We start from the raw sequence: 23,876 nt of genomic DNA, 5'->3' as shown, positions 1-23,876 counted from the left end.
TGAGGCGGAGTCTTGCTCTGTCACCCGGGCTGGAGTGCTGTGGCCGGATCTCAGCTCACTGCAAGCTCTGCCTCCCAGGTTCACTCCATTCTCCTGCTTCAACCTCCCGGGTAGCTGGGGACTACAGGCGCCGCAACCTCGCCTGGCTAGTTTTGTAGTTTTAGCAGAGACGGTGTTTCACCGTGTTAGCCAGGATGGTCTCAATCTCCTGACCTCGTGATCCGCCCGTCTCGGCCTCCAAAAGTGCTGGGATTACAGGCTTGAGCCACCGCGCCCGGCGTATTAAAAAATTTTACTGCTATGTTCAAATTGTTCTGTAGAAACAATGTACAAATTTATAACCCTACTAACAGATTCTGACAATGGCTATTTTCCTTTATGCTCGCATATTCTTCAGAATCCTAGCAGGAAAGAGAAAGGACAGTCAATTGTGGATAAAATGAATAAATGTTATGGAACTACTTACAAAGATACAGCCTTGTGCAGGAAAACCACAAGGAACAGTAGAGGACACTGGGAGTGGCAGTAAGGACCCAGGACCATCTTAAGACCAGAGGATGGCAAAAAGGGCCACCAGACATGAGCTGCGATTTCAGTGACATCCACAGCTACTTCACAGTGACCCTGCAGGAGGCCTCCCCCTCCTCAGTCTCTCTGATCTGTCCTGACTGAGTCCAGCTGGAACCTAGAGGGCAAAGTGACCAACTGAAGTAGATGCAGATACTGCATGGAAGGGAGGAGAGTGGATCTGAGCAGCAAATTGAAAACATTAAGAACATTTTGTAATTTTCTGGGGTTGAAGATGAAAGAGTCTGTGTTTAATATGAAAACCTGTAGATTTTTTTACCTTGCCATATTCATTTCTGAACTCTTACATGTTCCTTGGCTAACTGGTTTTGTCGTCTCCATCCTTGCTTTCCCGTCCATCAAGTTTCCACAGAGCCACTCAGAGATCTTTCCAAAATGCAAGCAGGATCATATAATTTCTCTGCATAAAATCTCTCATTAGTTCTCCATCTCTCCAGGGTAAAGCTGAAACTCCTAGGCAAGCATAAATGGCCCTTCGTAATTGGGCTCCTGCAGTCTAGGGATCTCTTTCCAACCATCATGTCTGCTAATCTCCCATCTGTATTCGGCACTCAGGCAGTAAGGAGTCATTTGTAGTTCCCGGTTGTGAAACATTTTCTCAAACTTGCAAGGGACTGCATCACTCTGCTGGTAATGCCAGTGCGTCCTCTGCCCACAGGTTGAACTTCTAGTCATTCTTCAAGATGTCAATCAAGAGTCACTTCCTCTGGAAGGTCCTAATCAACTTGCTCTTGTGGTAGAGTTAGGTATTTAATACTCTTAACTACTATGTGACATTGTGTGTTTCTCATCTGCACATAGTTTTCTGAACCTTCCCCCTTGAGATTGCGAGCACTGTGACAGCAGGGGTTTGTTCCTTGTTCACTGTATTCATTTCTCTCTTCTGTATTCAGCACAGACTCTGATATGTTATGGACTATATATTATCTTAGTATCTCCACTAACTTGCCATGTGTACTTGGTAAAGCCCCTTAATTTCTCCAAGTTTCCTAGGTATAAAATGGATGCAATATTAGTGCTAAGGGTTTGGCAAATATTAACTCTTTTAACTTTCACAACAACCTTAAGAGTTAATTTTAGTTAAGCTCTTAGCAGTAAGAGCTCAAGAAATGTTAAATCTTCATGTATTGTATCAAACCGCCAAGAATCTTACTTCCAGAGATTAACTATTTGCATGAAAAGCCATTAGATTTCCCTAGAGAAATGTGAAAAGTTTTGGGGCCTCACACACTAAGACTCCTGAGGTTATCAAGCTTACAATTTCTGAGAAAAAAAAAAAAAAGTGATTGCCCAGAAACTTTGGGTGTTTGAGAAATATAAGGATGGGTTTTTGGTCAGCTTCTGTTCATTGCCTAATCCAGAGTACACAAGAGTGCCTATCCCATAACAGATGACAATACATAATTGTTGGAAGAATGTATTGTGTGTGCTTTAGTTTGGGACACAGCTGCTTATCAATATGAACCAGTACTGTGGCCCAAGGTGAGATACAGGCACCCTGTCTCCATGCCAGGGGATATTACTGCAACTCCTCAGGGAGGTGGAAACACACCATTCAAAGAGCAAGGCAACACTCTGAGCATCTTAAAGACTATTATCTCTGGTGAAAAATTCTCAGCTTCGAAGACCCCATGGCAAGAGCATTAGGAAGAATGTATCCAAAACTGATGCAGGGGAATTTCTGGCAGAGGTGAGTTTCTGAAATGGTAGGAGTGAAACAGTCAGGCATATAAAGCACCAGCCACCGAGGATGGGAGCAGAGAAATATAGAATAAGGGCAGTGGGGATTGGAGTTCTGTATTACAATACCCCTGAAATTGTTGTTTATTCCTATACCTTGTGTTTTCCCTCAGGAAAGCAAGAGATATGGAATTGTTCTCACCAATAGTTGAAAGTGATATTAGGAATTAAGTTTTTTTAAAAAGCAAAGGCCTAACAATCTTTTAGTTATCAGTATTGGTTTGGGGAAGTATTTTTAACATTACTATATTAAAATATTAATATAGGTAGCAATATTTGAATATGGAATTGTTTACAGTTTAGAAAATGTGCATTTCACATAAAATAATGCACTTATTAGAGAGAGTTTTACAATTAAAGGGAAGACAGCTTTCACAATTTAATTGTTTAGTCCTTAACAAGGGACCATGGAAATGACTGGAGAAGCCTTCAGAGGACAAATGACTTTGAATTAGAGAGCTAAGGTCACATGCACAGACTTACTCTGATAACATGTTTGCTGCTGACTAGAGATTGTGGCAGACTGACCTAGGAGAAGACCATGAATGTATGAAACGAAGGAGAGGTAAAGTACAGTAACCTTTATTAGAATGTATTTTTCTGGTCTGGATTTCAGATGTCTCATTTTCTACCTCCATGGGCTATTGGGTCACTGGTATTACTTCATATTGTACAGGTCACAGCAGGGACCTTGAGCACATGACAGGGTGGGGGATTCTGGGAGTTCATTCCCTGAGCACCTACTATGGAACAGGAATTGGACTAGATTCTGAGAATATAGCATTCAAGAAAACATCTGTGACACCTGCATATTTCAAGCTTGTGATTTAGTGGAGAAGAGAAACATTCAAGGAACATAACACAATAGTGTACATTACAAAATGTGGTAAGTGCTACAAACAAGATGCTATCCAAAATAAATGAATGAGTAAACAAATAAAGTGGTCTGTAATACAGTTCGCCCTAAGTGACATGCAAGTGGAAATTTCACAGATGAGCTGGAATCTGTTTTGAGTGAACAATGACTCAATTCGAGTAAGGGGAATATCATACATCAAGTTCCACATGTGGTGAGAACTAGCCATGTTTAAACACACAGAAAAAGCCAGTATTGCTGGATGTTAATGACTGAGCAGGGGATGGAGTGAAGTGCTGTCATGGAAGCAGACAGTAGCCACATAAAAATGTTGGTACTAGCAAGAGAAATCATATTGTAATGATTTTACTAGGAACGAGGTAGAAAACGCTCCAGTCTCCTATGTTGCCTATATGCCCATTTTCTTTGACTTGAAGATGGAGTTGAATAGCACTGAATTCTTGATTTTATTCAAGTCTTTGGTAACCACACAACCTCTGAGTTCATTTTCTGTCTGGTTCACAGTCTGGCCAAGTGGAAAGAGGGGCGTGATTATGGCTAAGTAGGGTAGGTGGAAGGAAAGTAGCAACTTCCTTTGTTCCTTCCCTTTCAGACCTGATATTATCCTAAAGAAGAGAGTACAAAATGACTTTGCAACCCTCCTGCTGGGGAGAGTGCAGAATTGGTCATGGGCAATTGCGAGCACTGAGCTGACATAGTACCCTAGTGACCCGAATGAGTTAATGCATTGTCCTAAAGCTCTAATTTACAACCAGGAAGAATTTGGGGCATTGAGAGGCAGATTGAATAGGTCCATTTTTACCCATTGTGATTTCAGTGACAGGCCCAGTTTGCTCTCCTCTAAACTGGCCCACCAAATCATGCATTCAGACAATTGAATCACCAACCCCCTGACATACTGCAGAATCTCTGCAATGTAACACAGCACTGTCACTTCAGGTTCCAGCTTAACGTACCCTTTCCTTTCTAGTCCTCTTTTCTCTTTGGACATTTTGCACTGAAAAGCTTCTTTGACATTGATTATAAAATAAGAAATTAATATTGTCATTCATCTTTCCACTAGCCTGTGAGTGCAAAATCTTGCCAATAAGCCCACTATAAAACCAAATATGCAACCAAAAATACAACCAGTCCTCCGGATTCTCAGATTTGCACCTCTAACACACCAACACTATGACACATCTGTTTGTCTTTTTATGTGGAACTTTCTTAGTATATAATGATTATATTTATTTTTATCTACTAATGATAACAAGAGACAATTCCAACAAAATCAAAAGCCAGACAATTAAACAAAACTACATTAAAAGCTGTTCATAAGTTTAATAAAAATGATATCTTGAAAGCTCTGAATATTCTTCAGATCAAAGGATATGTGGAAAGGATATGTGAAAACCCATTACACCTATAATAATGGGTGTTCCATGGTTACATAGTGAGGCTCTAGAACTTTTGATAGGGTAGTTTATGCAGAAATAACCATAATTCTGCACGATGGAAATAGAGTAGAAATGTCTCTTTCACCTCCTAAGTAGAAAAGACAACTGAGAGTGGTGGTCAGAATACTATTGGGACAGAAAACATAGACACACGGTTCAGGCAAGACACAGTAACATAGTGTGAAAACAAGACCTGCTAGAACATGAAAGAAGCATCCTTTACTCCCATAGGTTAAAGAATGTCACTAGAATCACAGTAAGGAGAAAATGAACACTGATGATAGTTGCTATGTGTCTTTATCATTTCTTATGCAAATATTTATAGTGATTTTCTCTATAACTCTCATTATACAGTTTGGGCACAGTAATTCTTAGAGGATACCTTTTGTCACCTTTGTAAGATCGATGTTTCTCCGGACACTGATACTAGCATCTGAGCTAGTATGAATCCTTTGAATATTATATTTTGGATTCTTCTGCCCACAGTGAACTGAAAAAAATCCTTTTCTGAATGCCGTTTTATTGAAGGTTAAATTTTTCTCAGAGTTTTCCACAACATATAAACCCAAGCAATTAAAAGTTCCTAAGCTGGTCATTGTCAGCTTCTCACATTACCTTTATTTTAGTATGTTCTGAATTAGTTAAGCACAGGCTTAATCAATTCAGTTTTTCAGATCTGAAATTTTTTTTGTGTTAAAAATATATGAAGTTATAACAATAATATCACATCAATTTCATACAAATTGCACAGACTCTGCCCTAGAAAACCTAGGCTATATGATGACTATGCTTAGGGTATCGCATTATAAAATATTGATAAACTTTTTTTAGAAAGGATTAATTAATTCAAAATCCCCAGGTGATAAATATGTGTGCTTCTGGCATCGATATTAATTTTTAAGCCTATATGAAAATCAGCAGCATAAATAGATGTTACCACATTTCAACTCAAGAAAAACAAAAAATATCTGCCATAGGTCTACTTCTTACAACAATATAATATAACAGATTATGAAAGTGATCTCTGGTGATTTGCCTATTTAGAATCTTTTGGTGGAACACAATTAAGCAAATCAAGATATTTCAGCATAACATTATAAAGGCAAAAACCATCAAAGTAGACCGAACAATTATTATCCTATTAAATATTAACCAAGAATATTGTTACTAAAACTGTAAAAATGAAGAAAGAAGTGAAACTTAGAGATTTCTGCTTTCCTTTTATGACTACAGCTTTTCAAAATTTTAGTCTCCTTTACTGACCCAGCACTTCATTACTCCAGAGGAAAATTTAGAAAAGGTCTTTTATAGAAACAGATGTCTATGAAGGCATCTACAACGGTTCATATGTGGTTAGGATCCTACACCTATAGTTGATCTTCAGAGCGAGAAAAGTACATCTGACATTTTGCAAACAGACTTTATCCAATCATGCTATGGGTTCACCTAAATCCCCCAACTCTGGTCAATTCCCCTGCATAGGATTATAAACAAGTTCTCATTTGAACCCTGACAGCATTCTTTTTATTAATGCCTTTTCACATATTTCACTTATTTGCATTTTAGCTGCACAATTTCATGCATATTATATTTTCAGCTTGGTTTTCCAAAAAAAAAAAAAAAAAAAAAAAAGTCTGCATCTTAACTCTTTAAAACTATAATCAAAGAAGAAAGTAAAGCAAACATTTTAAAAAACTTAACATTTGTCAGTTCCACGTGGTTCTATGCAAAGGTGTTATTACATTATTATTTTATGAAAATAATTTCCATTATTTTTCATTTTTTCAAAATTTAAAGAAAGACATTAGTTGTCATTAGTGTTCATTAAGTATGGGCTGGAAAAGGAGGGTAGCAGAATCAGAAATTGGCTGAGAATTAGAGCAGAAAGGAGGTACCAGGCAAGAGGTCATGAAATTGTCAAAAGTCCACGTGGTGGGAGACATAAAGATAAGGACTTTGGTTCAGATGACAGAAACACAACTTTCAAGACTGCAGAGGTGGCAAAATTCTTTGGGAAAAGAAGGGCAGGAGCTGTCTATGGACGAAAGTGACATGATGGCAAAAGTAACTAGAGGATGATACGTGGTAACAAAGACCATAAATGCTGACAAAGATTAAAAGTAATATACCAAAGGTCTCATGCATATTTGGGGGTAAGAAAGAAGAAGAGAAAGAAATGCAGAGCAATGACCCACGAAGCTGAAGGACAGAAAGAGTGTGGCTTAGTCTCAGAGAATATGGTTTGGTGACAGAATGCTGATTCAACCTCTCTCCAAGTGGCACTGGGAAGCAGGAAGAGTACTGGATGCAACTATTGGCTTAAAAAACAGAGGAGTGACTCTATAGTAGGGTGGGATGAAGGGTAGGAAGGGAGAATGGAAAATAGTGACTTCTATTTGAGAGATTTTTAAGGAATGCTACTCCTTTTCAGGGCTAATAGATATTTTAGTAAAGGCAAAAAGGTAGATACCAGGATCTAGAGAAAAAATTTAGGTCATCAAGAGATGTTAAGAGGATATGTTTCAGAGAGCAGAGTCAAAAGGGGGGTGCTCTAGCAAAGAGGAAAGTTAAGCAATGATGCATGATTTTTATGATGTCACTAACTTTTTAGACCAAACTAGAATTTTATTTTATCTAGTGTCTCTGCAAATTTCTATGGCATAAGAGATTTAAGATTCAGAATTGGTAGAAAAGGACTTTATTTTATGCAGCATATAATATGCTAATTAAGTGGTTTCGAACCTATAGTATTTCTTAATCTATAAGTATTAGTTAATCTTCAAATAAGTCCTTTAAGAAAATTCCTATCTGGCCGGGCGCGGTGGCTCACGCATGTAATCCCAGCACTTTGGGAGGCCGAGACAAGTGCATCACGAGGTCAGGAGATCGAGATTATCCTGGCTAACACGGTGAAATCCCGTCTCTGCTAAAAATACAAAAAAATTAGCCGGGCGTGGTGGTGGGTGCCTGTAGTCCCAGCTACTTGGGAGGCTGAGGCGGGAGAATGGCATGAACCTGGGAGGCAGAGCTTGCAGTGAGCTGAGATCCAGCCACTGCACTCCAGTCTGGGCAACAGAGCAAGACTCCGTCTCAAAAAAAAAAAAAAAAAAAGAAAATTCCTATCTACAACTACTAACTCAGGATACTATGACCCAAAAGGAGGGCTATATATCCAAAGATTTATCTCTTATTGTTTGTTTTTGAGATTAATTATCTGTTTNGGCTATATATCCAAAGATTTATCTCTTATTGTTTGTTTTTGAGATTAATTATCTGTTTATGAAGTTAATTATTTGTTGGTACTATCCATTAAAAGGTAAGTTTTCTGATATCGGAAGTCTTAAAGATCAGACAAAAATGACCTTCACTTTTTTTTTTTCTGATTATTATCTCAAGAGCCAACATAAACCTACTCTTATTTCTGCCTGGCCAAATGACTGACATTTTTGTTTACGTAAAGATCTACACCTTCAGCACATACAGGCAATAATACAAAACTTGTTTGTCTATTCTAGGAAATTACTAAAAAAACGTAACCCCAATCCTTCACTCTATACTAGGTACCAAAATAATTTCACAGCTGATTTAAAACTCTTACCCTAATCTTCATGCCCCAAGTGCAATGTGACCTGTCTAGCCAGGAAACTAACAGAGCATTCTCTCCCTTCCTCTTTCGGCCTTATGTTCCCCAGCTCCCAGCAGTGGTCTGTTCCCATAGTTAACCTCACAGAACAAGATAAAGCTTTCTTGCCCAATGAAGCAAGAAAAAAAAAAAAATCTCTCCCTGAAAATGCACCTCTGTCTCAAACATTTTTTCCAGAAATAGATATTAATCCTGCCCCTTTGCCCACTCAGCCAACAGTCAAAGAACCTCAGAATATAAAAATTCTCAGTAATTTTCTATGTTGCTTCCATCAAACCATTTCATTACATATGACTAAAATGGTGTAGGGAATAGAAAATAGTATGTATTCACCTCTGGAATGATCTCATATATTTTCCAAGCATGAGATCCCACTGGTTTCTCTTATGTGCAATTCAAAGATGCCTAAAAAATGGCTAAGTATTTATGGTTCAGTTAAAATATAAAAGCTTTTTCTTCTACTATTCAATACACACTGTAACAATACAATAAAAGTTATACATTACAAAAGTGATTTCTGAGCCTCAGTGAGAGGTCCATTTAATCAAATCACTGTCAGAAGTGTAGTATCTTTAGGAGAGTGACCTTGCCCAACCTCTTTGTTTATAGATGAGATTATGATTTGCCCAAGTTCATATAGTTGGTGACACAGCCATGAAAGGCTCTAGTTCTTCAAGACCATGGTACACTATTTAATCATTTATTTTAATATGCTCCATGGTTTTCCCCCATAACATCAACAATCCCACAAATCACAGACTTCCTAATACATAAGTCAGTTTTTTTAATCTATTTCTGGAAAGACAGGCAGTTCTTCAAATTCTAAACATGAAAAGAATTTTTTAAAATTTAGTACCCAGTGAGTACATATGTAAATGAATATAATGAATCAGATACCATAGGACAAATTAGTAAGATGGAAGCAATAGAGGCAGGAAAGTAGTAGGTTTGGTTCTTGGGAAGTTTCAGAGTTTAAGCTCATTATTTAGAAGTAACAGGGAGATCCTATGCTAGTAGTCAGGTAAGACTAAGAAATCCAATCATCCAGCCAAGAAATAACAACCACTAAAAGCAAAACAAAAACAACAAAACTTATTCGAGATTTTTAAAAATTAAACTTCATAACATCTCTTACAGACACAAATTATTCAGGTAAATTGAAAATGAACATGTTGTTCAAAATTCAGCAAGTCCTTAAATTTCCCTTTTTTTTTTTTTTTGAGTATGTGTAGGTGTTTTTGTTTGCTCATGTGAGTAACAGTAAGAAAGATTTCAAAATGTGAATATGATTATGATTAAACTGTAGTGTTAATTTAGCCTGAGAAAGTGGCCTTTTGTTAACAGATTATTAGGTAAACAGGGTATTAAATTTTTAAAATCATTTAAAAAGTTTTATAAGGATTCAAATAAAATCAAAATATCAGTTCAGGAAGATTTAAGAGCTTAAGTAGTAAAATAGTGTAAGCATTATTAGAAATGAACATTAGACATGAATTTGGATTTGAGGAATATTATAAATTACAACACAAATTATTATGTAGTCTTAATAATTGTGAGGAGATAATGTTAAATATTTATCTCAAACTATTAACCAGGGTAACCTGATATACATCTTGGTAAATCCAAGTCAATGAAGAATTATTATTTGTTTTACTAAATAGGATAATATAATTGCACCATATGTAGGAGTAGAAATAATTTTATGCTTTCTAAGTTGTTTTATTTTGTATAATTTGATTTTCCATTTTACCTAAGAAAGTGGTATGCTTCTTAAATTTAAATCAATAGTGTATCTGTAAATAAATTTTTACTTAAGAAATAACTTTAGCATACATTTGTCTGCCTTAATCATAAACAGAAAGAAGTATCTTATTTTCTTTGTTTTTTTTGGGGGGGGCGGTCAAGAAATATGATTAGGTAGATATTACATTTAACTGTATTGTATATAGGAGAGACTGAAAACTTTGAGGTCCAATTCTTGGGTTTGCCACTTTTACTCTTTTTATCTTGAGTAAGATACTTCTTATTTCTTAGGATTAGTTTCCACATTTGTAAAGTAAGGATAATAATACCTGCTGTCTAAAATTGTGCCGCGAATTAGTGATAAAGTATGTCTATTACTCAGTCTAGTAACTGGCACAAAAACAAGTAGCTTCTACTAATGAATTTAATCATCATTAATTATGATACCCTGACTAATCGATATTGGCAACATATAATTCTAAAAGATGTGCATCTGAAATTTAATGCTATACTTTTGTGTTTTCTCTAGATTTAACAGGAATAGGGATGTGGAGAAGGGGGTTGTGGAGAAGAAGGGGTAATCAATAATCAAAAACATATTTAAGAAAAGTAGTATGATGTGCTTAATAAATGTGGACAAACTGAACACCAGTTTGCACAAGTTTGTTACCAATATCTTTAACCCTTAGTTTTTCCCTTGGTAAACAAACAGACTAAGTCATATCATGCTTGATAATTAATTATTCAAAGTTTCTCTGGCATTCAATGTCTCTATGATTAACAATTCAGTTATGTTTATTGAGAATGCTAAATAATGGCAACTCACATTTTTCCTACTATCATTAAGACTGTCATGTTCCAGTGATGGCTGGGAGTAAATCTGAACATAAATCAGAAAATCGCAGGAGATGTGTAGTAGTTCCTTAGTTAGAACTATGAGAATGAAGTCATACCCTTGGAGAATTCTAGTGTGTGACTTGAAATATACTTAGTAATCAGTCACTGAAAGACTGACAGATTTGGTCATTGGTTTTTCAGATTCTGCCTAACAAGGCCTACGGGACATAGATTCTAAATGAGAAGAATAATTTTTAAAAAGTATTTTGACAGTTGCCTTTAAAAAAATAGAAACATTTTATGACATGTGTCCTTTACTTATAAGACTGATTTTTATAGATTATTTACCATGCTTGAACCCAGGAGGTGGAGGTTGCAGTGAGCCGAAATCGTGCCACTGCACTCCAGCCTGGGCGACAGAGTGAAACTCAGTCTGAGGAAAAAAAAAGATGTCCTCTTTCATGTGAAATTGAATAAAATATTATGATGCACATAAAAGAGAAGCAGTTGAACTGTGCTAAGCATGGGGCTTGGCCCTAGGAACACTGTGAGACTGCTCTCTGGTAAGGAAGCAGAGTCTTACATGCACATAATTACAAGATGCATTGATTCATGCATTAATAGAAGTATGATTATCCTTCCCCAACATCTGACTCCTCTTACTGAAATACTAGTTTACATCTACATACTTTTTATATCTATCTATATACCAATGTGTAAGCATTGCCTATATGTGAACCAATCCTACTGAGAATTTAGTAGAAGTGGAACCTGAGTTTAGATGGGGGAAAAAAAAAAAAAAAAAAAACAGATAGCAGAACAGGCTTAGCAGTTTTTTCCGGACAATCCTGGGGAGGAAATTTAAAATAGGGTTTTAGAATTGACCTGCAGGACAATTAATTAATTTATTTTTTCTTAAGAAATATTTATTGTGCTCACCCTATGCACCAGCCATTCTTCAAGGAGGTAAAGATTTAGGAGTAAATGAGAAAACAAGGAAAAAAGATTCTTACACACAGAGAAAAAATAAATTTTGTGAGAAAAGAGACTCCATCTGTCTTGTTCAATACTAGGTTCCAAAATAATGCCTGGCATTTAGCATACATTCAATAAATATTAGTAGAATAACAAGAAAAAGTAAAGGAAGAATTTATACAGTAATGAGTATTATTGAGGCACTAAAACCTAGCCATGTGATTGAGAATGACTGGAGTCTGGCATAGGGGCTTGCTTTTAAAATGATGGCCAAGGAAGGCCATTGGGAGATGGTACCAAGTGAATTGATGATTTCTGCTCCAATCTCTTTCTTATCTCTTTATAACATTCAATTATATGAATGTTAGAACTTCTGATATTGTTCCACAGGTATTGGACACTGTGGCATATTTTTTTCTCTTTGATTCATCAGTTTGGCTAATTTCTTTTAATAATTTTTATGGTTATATAATAATTGTACATTTTTATGGAGTACCTATGATATTTTGATATTAGCATACAATGTGAGTACATATTTACAGAGTATCTATGATATTTTGATACAAGCATACAATGTGTAATGATCAAATCACGGTAATTAGGATATCCATCACCGTAAACATTTGTCATTCCAATTCCACTCCTCCAGTTATTTTGAAATCAGCAATTAATTATTAACTATAGTAGCCCTATTATGTTACTGAACACTAGTTCTTATTCCTTCTATATAACTATATTTTTGTAACCATTAACCAATCTCTCTTTATCCTTCCCTTCCCCTCCCCACTACGCTTCCCAGCCTCTGTTAATCTCTATTCTACTTTCTATCTCCATGAGATCAGTTTTTTTATCTCTCATATGTAAGTGAGACCATGCAATGTTTGTCTTTCTGTGCCTGGCTTATTTCACTTAATACAATGTTCTCCAGTTCCATCCATGTTGTTGCAAATGATAGAATTTCATTCTTTTTATGGCTGAAAAATATTCATCTATACCACATTTTTTAAGTCCATTCATCCATTGACGGACACTTAGGTTGAATCCATATATTGGCTATTGTGAATAGCGCTGCAAAAAACATGAGGGTGCAGATATCAATCTGATAAAGTGATTTCCTTTCTTTTGCATATATACCCAGCATCAGGACTGCTGGGTCATATGGTAGTTCTATTTTTAGCTTTTTTAGAGCACCCCCCTCCACCTATACTGCTTTCCATAGTGCCTATACTAATTTACATTACTATGTCTTCAACCTCACTAATTCCTTCCTCCATCTTGTCTAGTCTCCCTTAAGCCTGGCCAATGAATTCTTCATTTCTCATTAAGTTATCATTCACTTCTTTTAGTTCTCTTTGGATCTGTTAAAATATTTATTTTACAACCCTCTGATAAAATTCCACATCTTTTCATGACTGTTTTTCCACTTCTTCCACTAGATCTTTTTTTCCCCACATTTATCATGGTTATTTTACGTCTCTATCTGATAATTCCAATTCTATCTGTGGATCTACTTCTATGGAGCACTCTCAAGAATATTCTGTTGATCTTGGGCCACATTTTTGTTTTTCTCATGTCTTATAATTTTTTATTGAGTGCCAGGTGCTTTCTGTAAAAGAGCAATAGAAATTTACAGAAATAATAGCCATCCCCAGAAAAGGGTACACCACTTCTCTTATCAGGCTGCTAATTATGAGACTGAGTGGATTAAGTCTATAGTTAAGCCGAGTCTGGGTTGTGCCATGGCTTTAGTTAGATTCGGTTCTTCATTGCCTTCAAATGTGTTGAAAGCAGAACCTTCTCTTCAGTAGGACTTGGGATCTGAGTCCCAGAAAGACTCTAGAATCTCTTAATTTATTGTTAGTCCAGTAAGCAACTTTCTGAACCAAGGGATATCTCCTGCTGCTTTACACATCAGCTCCTAGGTTTTTGGGTTGTTCGGGAGTTCTCTCCGCTCTCTAGTTTCACCATGGCTTTTTGTGCTTCAGGGTATCTTTCTACTGATCTTCCCTTCCTCTAGCCTTCCAAAGAGTCACTGCAGTACAACTAGTGAAGGCCTGGAATGCACTGGGGGGATTTCTCTCAAGGCTTTTTCCCTGCCTTAGCCTTCAGCAGACCTCTTTTAACTGGAGGAGGTCCTGCTTGCCTTAGGGGGTATCTCTCTCAGCTTGGCTGCCTTGGCTTTACATTTGGTTGACAATACACAGTGAAGTCCCGAGACAGTTGGCTGGTGAGTCAGAGATGGTCTGTGCCTGGGTTTTTTGGAGTTCTCACACATCACACAACTCCAAACACATTCATTAAAAGTTCTTTACAGTTTTAACTGGTGTCTCTATGGTGACATCTTCCTTTCACCATTTCTCTGGGGAGCAAAGCAGTCATGAGTTTCTGCTCTCCTTGTCACTTTCTGAAATTTAGTTCATTTAGGTTTATTTGCATTTTCAGATTTCAGGTAAGTTTTTTAAAAGTCTAATTTTGTGGCTTATCTCTTTTGTCATGGTTATGAGGGTAGGAGTAATAATCTCTCATAGCTTTCTACATCCTTACCAGAAGCAGAAGTCCTGCCTGAATTTCACAGTCATAACCTAGCCATATGGTATCTATTATCCTAGTAGTCTGCGTTTGAATTGGAAAGGCCTTGGAAGGTTTTAAGCAAGAGATTAGGCAACAACTGTGAGTCATAAAACATTTCATACAACTCTGCAGTTGAATAGTAAGTATGAAAATATATGAAATGTAAAGCATTTGAGGAATAATTATAGTCGAGGTAACAATAATAATTACTGTTATATGGTTATATGTCATTTCTCATATTGATTGCTAGTTTCCAGTAATTTATTTAAAAACTTATTGTACACATAGCCATTCCAGCCTATAATTGTGTTCATTTCCTATATTAAGACATCGCCCCACCCATACTTTGTAACCCAAGAGCCATAAGTAAATTTACAATTTAAACTAAATTGGGCACAAAACAGTCACTGATCATTTTAATATTGAAGGTTTTAAAGGACACATTATGAAAAAATTAAAATGCAAAAAGCAGCACAAAGTTAAATTAAATTATTTATTACGGAAAGATTAGTCAATCTGGTTACTTCCCTAAATTTTGCATGAATAAAATATTACAGAAAATTTCCTTTTGGCTGATCAGTATATAGATCAGAAACTCCCCAAAGAAGATGTATTAATAAAATTAACTCATTCCTTATTAATGCTCTAGGCATTTTAACAACATGCAAAGTGAAATATCTACCTCAAAAATGACTTTAATGATAAGTTATTTCTTTGCTTCATGTACACAATGGATAATTAGTTCAGGAAAAGAATCTCAGAGGGAGAAAAAATAGCCCACTGTGAAATTCACAAATACTTTCCTTGGATTGGGTACAAATGCTATTCAGGCTAATACCAGGGATGCATAAATTCTTTCTATCCTATTTACAATCCAGTCTTGATTAGTTAGGAGCTCATTTTCCAGTTTGTGAATTATCTAGGTCTTTGATTCTTCTCTTCCCTCTGGCTGATTACCTTTCCCATTTCTCTGCTCATTAGCACCTCCACCGAAGGAAATGAAAATCCAGATGAAAAAGAAAAGTAAATCATTCATAGATAATTCTAAATAATCTCATGTCTGGCTTTAAAAAACAATCTTTTTATTGTGAGGAAGTATATATGCATAGTTTTATTTAAGATAATATAGTTTCTTAGTAGAACAGTGGGGACTGTGTGGTCAGATGTTCTGTTATCAATTTGAAATTCTACCGCTTACTATTTAAAAACTATCCTTAGGGAATTCCTTACCTTCATCCAGATATCAGTCTTATGCGATTGGGATGATATTCATATCTTTTTTGTGAGGTTATTGTGAGATCAATTCAGAGAAATACACATCTGTATTCTACAAATGACTATACAAAATTAAAAAATTGTTATGTTTTCAATTTGTAAAACCCCTTTGTCAATTCTTGTTTCTTTTATTTTCCTTAAGAATCAGTTTGCTTTGGGGAAAAGGCTCATCGTCAAAGTATATTTCTTTTTTTTTTTCTTCTTCCTTGCTCCTTTTAAAAAATCGTACCTTTTCTCTCTAACATGGTTATGAAATACACTGGTAGAAAGGTTGAAGAGACTGGTAAAAATATGGTTACATCCTTACCAAAAAATTTCATTCACTGATTCTTCCCTGCCTCCTATTAAAATGGATGACTATTAGTTACCTGTATTAGTCTATATTCTTACCAAAATGGCCCTCATTCTAATTTGTACTTTTATAAATTTTGGTTATTAAAATGAAGACATATCCCACAGAGTAAAATTTTCAGTAAATTAGAGAGTTCATTATACACATTTAACTACTATATCAAAGTATTCTTCATTTATCTTATTTTAAGGATGTCTGATTTGCCTGGTGATTAAGCTAGTAGTCCAATGTCTCCCATGAACAGTCTCTTCTTAATTGATTTACAATTAATTGGATCATATTTTTGGATCACAGATATAGTTTAAACTGAATCAATTATGTAACCAGAAATAATGATTAAAAAAGAAAAGCAGTCATTAAAATACAGTACATGAACCCTTAAAACAATAATGTGTTAAGTATTTGTTTTTTAAAAGCTATTTTAAACAATAAAGAGGATGCTTTCAAGTAAATATCTTAGAAGACCTCAGGCGGAAATGTGAAATTAGTTCTTTGTGAAAAATAAATATCTAAAGAGTATTCCCTGTAGGGTACAATGTAAAGGTATAAACTAGCTACTGGCAAAAAAGGAAGCTGGGGGAGAAAAAAAATATAGTTATCAATAAGCCCCCCAAAGAGTAAAATGAAACAAATAGTTTGTAACAAAGCTAATGCAACATATATACTTGTAGCATATTCTGCTAAATAAAAACTTTATATTGCCTCCTACATTTAAACCTCTCATAAAACAGTTGTGCATTTTTCTAAAATTGCTTACAAATTAGCAGATTAAATGGGCCCTTTGAGACAAAAAAAAGGTACATTTTAAAGACTTGAGGGGATAAGTAGGAGGAAAATAATTGTTACAGGTTTCACATTATCCTTTCTTTTCCTTCTTTCCCCGTCCTTTAAGAGATTGCATTAGAGCTGAGTTCTCAACACTGATTTTTATGAAATAGTACCAATTGATACTAAGTAAGATTACATTAGAGTTGAGATCTCAACACCAATTGTTATGAAATATTACTAAACTGATATTAAGCGAGCCTACTGAACAAAGCTCTTCAGCTCTTTGAATATGAATTTTATTTTCATTTTTTGACATGAACTGGGCATGTGACAAACATATGCAATTTATAAATTGTTTCCATTGCCTCTCTCATGAGCTAGTTTATACCAAGAAGGAATCTACATTCACTGCATCATTGCCATCCCTAGGGTCTCTTTCACATGGTTCAGTGTGTTAGATGTTACACTTCCAACCTGGAAAGACAATATTCTCACCCAAAATGCAGCCTGACAAATTACAAAATGAAGGGGAATTTGAGAAAGAGTATGTTGTAGCCAGTAATGCTGTATAATGACTCTTTTAAAAGGTTTGATGGATTTTCTCAAGATTCTTCTTTTACTGAATGACATGAACCACCAGCATTTTAATCTTCAGCAAAGCCAAAGCTTAAAAATCCAATCAACATTTCTTTTATTTCTTAATACTATATAAGGTCATTTTTAACTTCATGTTAATTCCCATGACTCAGTATCAAAGTGAGGATGATCAAAATGCTAGAGGGTGTTAATTGACTGGTGTCTTGAAGAGCTGGGTAGGGACTGAAGAGCTAGGTAGCCAGGCTTTAGCGATTCAACCCAACCTAAAAGTAATTCCCAAGATGCATTCCAGGAAAAGAGCTATAATAATTTTAAGTTAAACTAATTTTTAAAACAGTTTTATGGAAGTATAATTCTATATATGTTATATAAAGTATAAAATAATAAATTATATAAAGTATACAATAAATTATACATACTTAAAAGTATACAATTTTATAAATTTTGACATATGTAATACTTTGAGACCATTATCACAATCAAGATAATGAACATATCTATTTTGTCCAAAAGTTTCCATGTGACTATAACTCCTCTCTCCCACTCGTAACCCCTCTGTCCATGAGGCAACTATTAATTTACTTTGTGTCACTACAGATCAGTTCACATTTTCTAGAGTTTTAGGATGACATAATAATATATGTGTTTTTGTGAGATTTTTTTTTTTGAATCTGGATTCCTTCACTCAAAATAATTATTTTGAGATTAATACATTTCGTTGTATGTATAATAGTTCATTCCTTTTATTGCTAAGTGATATTTCATAGTATGAATATACCACAATTTGTTTACCTTTTCAGTTGGTGAAAATATGAGTTGGTCCCAGGTTTTTGTTGTTGTTGTTGTTACAAATAAAACTATGAACATCCCCGTACAAGTCTTTGTATAGATACATGTTTTGTTTTCTCTTGGGTATATATCTAAAAGTGAAATATCTGGGTCATATGATGGGTGTATGTTTAACTTTCTAAAATAAACCTGCCAAAGTACTGTATCAGATACATGATTTACAACTATTTTCTTTTTTTTTTTTTTTTTAGAAGGAGGCCCGCTCGGTCGCCCAAGCTGGAGTGCACTGGCCAGATCTCAGCTCACTGCAAGCTCCGCCTCCCGGGTTTACGCCATTCTCCTGCCTCAGCCTCCCGAGTAGCTGGGACTACAGGCGCCGCCACCTCGCCCGGCTAGTTTTTGTATTTTTTAGTAGAGACGGGGTTTCACCGTATTAGCCAGGATGGTCTCGATCTCCTGACCTTGTGATCCGCCCGCCTTGGCCTCCCAAATTGCTGGGATTACAGGCTTGAGCCACCGCGCCCGGCCTATTTTCTTTCAGTCTGTCATCTGTATTTTCATATTTTCTTTCTTTATATTTTCATATTTCTTTATAATGAGTTTGAAGAGGAAATGTTTTTAATTTGTATCAAATCACATGTATCTTTTTTTTTCTCTTTCAAAGGCAGTAATTTTGGTAGGTTTCTGACGAATATTTACCTAACAAAGGTAAAAAGTTTTCCTCTTTGTTTTCTTCAAAAGGTTTTATAGCTTTAGGTTTCTCATGTAGGTCTATAGGTATTTTAAGTTAACTTCTATATATCATGTGAGATCTGAATCAAGGCTTACTTTCTTGTTGCATAAGAATACCCAATTTTTCCAGCATGTTTGCTGAAAAGACTATATTTTGTCCACTGAATTGCCTTTTTGCATCCTTGTCAAAATCAGTTGTTCATATAAATAATTTGTGGGTTGTTTGTAGGACTCTATATTCTGCCACATTAATCTATTTGCCTATCTTTATGCCAACACAGACTATCTGATTACTGTAATTTTAACATATCATGATATCAGAAAGTTTTAGACTTCCAACTTTGTTCTTTATGAGTTTGTTTTGTAAGTCCTTGGCACTTTCATATAAATTTCCTGATCAGCTTGTCAAATTCCACGAAAAAGGTTTGCTAATATTTTGATTGGGATTGCACTTTATCCATAGATAGAAATGGGAAGACTTGGCATCTTAACAATAGCGGCCCCTCTGATCTATGAATACAGTATATTCTTCCATTTATTAGGTTGTCTTTAATTTCTCTCAGAAATGCATTGCTGTTTTCAGTGTTCTTGTCTTTCACATCTTTTGTCAGATTTATCTGTATTTCATGATTTGCTGCTACTGTAAATGATATATTTATTTCATTTTCCAGTTGTTTATTGCTTGCATATAAAAATACAATTAATTTTTACAAGGTAATCTTATATCCTGCAACCTTGCCAAACTCACTGATTATGTAAAGTATTTTGACAGGGCCAAATCTAGGATAGGCAAGTTAGGTATTTATCTCAGGTGCAAAAATTAAGGGAATGGCAAACGTCTCAGTAATGATGGTGTTTTACCATAATAATAATAAAAATCTAGAAACAACAGCTTGTGGGCTATCTGTCTGTTCCTGTAAATTAAGTGATGTTTTTTAGTTGTTTGTTTCTTTGGTATATTCCATGGATTTTCTACAGTTTTACTTCTTCCTTTGCAGTCTTAATTTTTTCTTCTAATTGGACAGGGCAGAATCTCTAGCACAATGTGGAATAGAAGTTGGTGAAAGCAGATATCCTTATTTCACTTAGGAGCAAAGCATACAGTCTTTCACTATTTAGTATGATATTAGTTATAGGCTTTGTTGTACATGCCCTTCATCAAGTTAAGGAATTTTCCTACTATTAGTTTGCTGAGATGTTTTCCATTTTAACTAAAATAGATTTTAATTTCTTCAAAATTGTTTTCTATTGGGCTTATTGAGATAATATATTTTCTGATGATTATCACTATTTAGTTTATAACATATGAACTATGTTACTTTAAAATACTAACCCTACCTGGAGTTCCTAGGATATGCCTCATTTGGTGATGATGCATTTTTAATATATATTGTTGACTTTGATTTGTTAACATTTGTTTAGAATTCTTGCATCTGTGTTCATGAGGTCCTCAGTTTTCTTTTCTTGTACTGTCTTTCTCCAGTTGTGGTATCAGGGTGTTGCCCCATAGAATGTGTTGAGAAGTATTCCATCTATTTTACATTTCTGAAAGGTATGTATAGAACTGGCACTATTCTTTTCTAAATAGTTTAGCAAATCTACTTGTGAAGCAATCAGGGCCTGAAGTTTTATTTTCTCCAATGTTATCTATTGTCTCTTGAATAAGCTTTTATAGTTCGTGTCCTTCAAGGAAACTGTCCAGTTCACTTAATTTGATTAATTCATTGACATAATGTTGCTCATAATATGATGTTATTTTCCTTTTAGAATCTATAGAATCTGCAGTGATGTTAGATCTCTCATTTTCTATATTGTTAATCTGTGTTTCTTCTTTTTGTTTCCTGATCAGTCTGGCTAAAGTTTGGTCAATTTTTTGGGTCTTCTGAAGGAACCAGCTTTACCTTCATAGATTTTCTCTATTATTTTTCTTTTTCCAATTTCACTGCTTTCCCACTCTGATATTTACTATATCATTTATTTTATTTACTTTGGGTTTAAACTGCTCTTTTTCTAGTTTTAAAGTAAAAATGTAGGTCGTTAACTTGAGACTTTTTTCATTTTGATATATGCATTTGGTACTATAAACTTCCCGATGAATAATGCTTTTATAGCACACAAATTTTGACATGGTGTATTTTAATTTCCATTTAGTTCAAGGTAATTTCTAATTTCTTTATGATTTTTTCTTTGATCCAAGGGTTATTTAGAAGTCTGTTTTCTAAGTATTTGAGACTTTTCCAAATAAGTTCCTGTCATTGATTACTAATCTAATTCTCCTGTGGTAAGAGTATATACTTTGTATGATTTGAAATGATTTAAAATTATTGAGACTTATTTTAGGGCCAATAATATGGTCTATCTATCTTACTAAATATTGTCTATGTATTTGAAAAGACTGTATTCTATTGCCATTCAACAGCATGTTCTATCCATGCCAATGAGATAAGTTGGTTGATAGCATTTTTCGAATATTGATAGCCTGACTATTGTCTTATTATTTCCTTTTTTTTTTGTTTTGTTTTGTTTTGTTTTGTTTAAATAGAGAAGGAATCTCACTACATTGCCCAGGTTGGTCTCAAAGTCCTAGGCTCAGCAATCCTCCTATCTTGGCCTCCTAAAGTGTTGGGATTACAGATGTGAGACACTGTGCCTGGGAGTTTTATTGCTTATTGACAGGAAGGTATGGAAATCCCCAACTATAATTGTGGGTTTTTCCATTTTTCCTTACAGTTCTATCAGTTTTGCTTCATGTATTTTGATGTTCTGTTATTAAATGCATAAATACCTAGGACTGTTATCAGAAGAAATGACTCTTTCGTCATCATAAAATAATCTTTTTTTTTTTGCCCCTGGAAGTATTCCTTGCTTTTGTATCTACTTTGTCTGCTTAATAGCAGACAAATATCAATACAAATATTGCATGTTTTATTGGAAGACAGTTAGCAGGGAATATATATTTTTTGATTGCTTCAATTTTCTTCTATTTATGTTTTTATGCTTAAACTCATTTATTATAAGCAGCATACAATTGACCTTACCTTTTAAAGATCCAATCTGAAGGCCAGGAGCAGTGGCTCACGCCTGTAATCGCAGCACTTTGGGAGGCCGAGGCAGGGGGATCACTTGAGGTCAGGAGTTCAAGACCAGCCTGACCAACATGGAGAAACTCTGACTCTACTAAAAATACAAAATTAGCCATGTGTGGAGACGCATGCCTGTAATCCTAGCTACTCGGGAGGGTGAGACCTTGAATCTGGGAGGCGAAGGTTGTGGTGAGCTGATATCACACTACTGCACTCCAACCTGGGCAACAAAAGTGAAACTCCCTCTTAAACAAACAAACAAAAAAAATCCAGGCTGGGAGCGGTGGCTCAAGCCTGTAATCCCAGCACTTTGGGAGGCCGAGACGGGCGGATCACGAGGTCAGGAGATTGAGACCATCCTGGCTAACACGGTGAAACCCCGTCTCTACTAAAAAATGCAAAAAATCTAGCCGGGCGAGGTGGCGGGCGCCTGTAGTCCCAGCTACTCGGGAGGCTGAGGCAGGAGAATGGCGTGAACCCGGGAGGCGGAGCTTGCAGTGAGCTGAGATCCGGCCACTGCACTCCAGCTTGGGCGACAAAGTGAGACTCCATCTCAAAAAAAATAAATAAATAAAAAATAAAAAATAAATGAAATCCAATCTGAAAATCTCTGCCCTTTAATAGGGGTGCTTAGATCATTTACATTTTTCATGAGATTATTGAATGGTTAGGTTTAACTCTCTCATCTATATACTATATGGTTTCTATTCGTCTCGTCTCTTTTTTATTCATCTTTCCTCTTCTTCTGCTTGCTTTTGGATTAAGTACTTTTTATTATTCCATTATATATTTATTGCTGGTTTTTTGGCTATAACTCTTTGCAGCATTATTTTAGTGACTGTTTTAGAGTATCCTTAAGATACTCTTAGAGCATCTTTGAATTATCACAGCCTACGTCCAAGTAATAGAAAACTTTATAAAAGCTGTTAGAACCATAAAGTAGTATACTTCCATCTCTTCCCTCACAACTTTTCTACTATACTCATACATTTAGCTTTATATATGCTATAACCCCCACATTATCTTATTTTTTTGTTTAAACAACCTATTTTCTTCTAAACTGAGTTAGTTAATGGGAAAACATCATATATTTACTCATGTAGTTACGAATTCTGGTGGTCTTTATTCCTTTGTATAGAACCACAGTTTGACATGGCATCATATTCCATCTGCCTAAAATAGTTTAGCATGATGTAGTGTAGACCTCCTTTTATTGTGCTTGAAAAATTATTTATTTCACTTATATTTTTAAAAGGTATGTGGCTGGATTTTGAAATCTAGGTTGATATTCGTCCTTTTCTTCTTTCTTTTTTTTTTTTTTTGAGACGGAGTCTCGCTCTGTCGCCCAGGCTGGAGTGCAGTGGCCGGATCTCAGCTCACTGCAAGCTCCGCCTCCCAGGTTCACGCCATTCTCCTGCCTCAGCCTCCCGAGCAGCTGGGACTACAGGCGCCCGCCACCTCGCCCGGCTAGTTATTTGTATTTTTTAGTAGAGACGGGGTTTCACCGTGTTAGCCAAGATGGTCTCGATCTCCTGACCTCATGATCCGCCCGTCTCAGCCTCCCAAAGTGCTGGGATTACAGGCTTGAGCCACCGCGCCCGGCCTTCTTCTTTCAATACTTCAAAGATGTTGCCCCTCTGTCTTGTAGCTTAGATTGTTTCTGACAATTAATCACATTAGTAACTGTTATATGTGTTTCTCCGTACAGAGCACGTCTTTATTCTCTGGCTGCTTTTATGATTTTCTCTTTATCACTGGTTTAATTAATATGATTACATTATACTTCCTGGTATGGTTTTCTTAATGTTTCTTATGCTTGGAGTTGATGAAGTTTCTTGTGTTTTTTTTTTTTTTTTTTTTTTTTTTT

At 35.6% G+C, this 23,876-nt stretch overlaps 1 protein-coding gene across 1 annotated transcript in view; it reads right to left on the bottom strand.

Annotated features, from left to right (window-relative positions):
• Positions 1 to 23,876, bottom strand: part of DPYD (dihydropyrimidine dehydrogenase) — an 875,642-nt gene that overhangs the window by 337,565 nt on the left and 514,201 nt on the right.

This window comes from Rhinopithecus bieti, unplaced genomic scaffold (assembly GCF_001698545.2).
Source record: "Rhinopithecus bieti isolate Rb0 unplaced genomic scaffold, ASM169854v2 scaffold_1887, whole genome shotgun sequence".
Lineage (NCBI taxonomy): Eukaryota > Metazoa > Chordata > Mammalia > Primates > Cercopithecidae > Rhinopithecus > Rhinopithecus bieti.
This window is presented reverse-complemented; position numbering and strand designations above follow the sequence as displayed.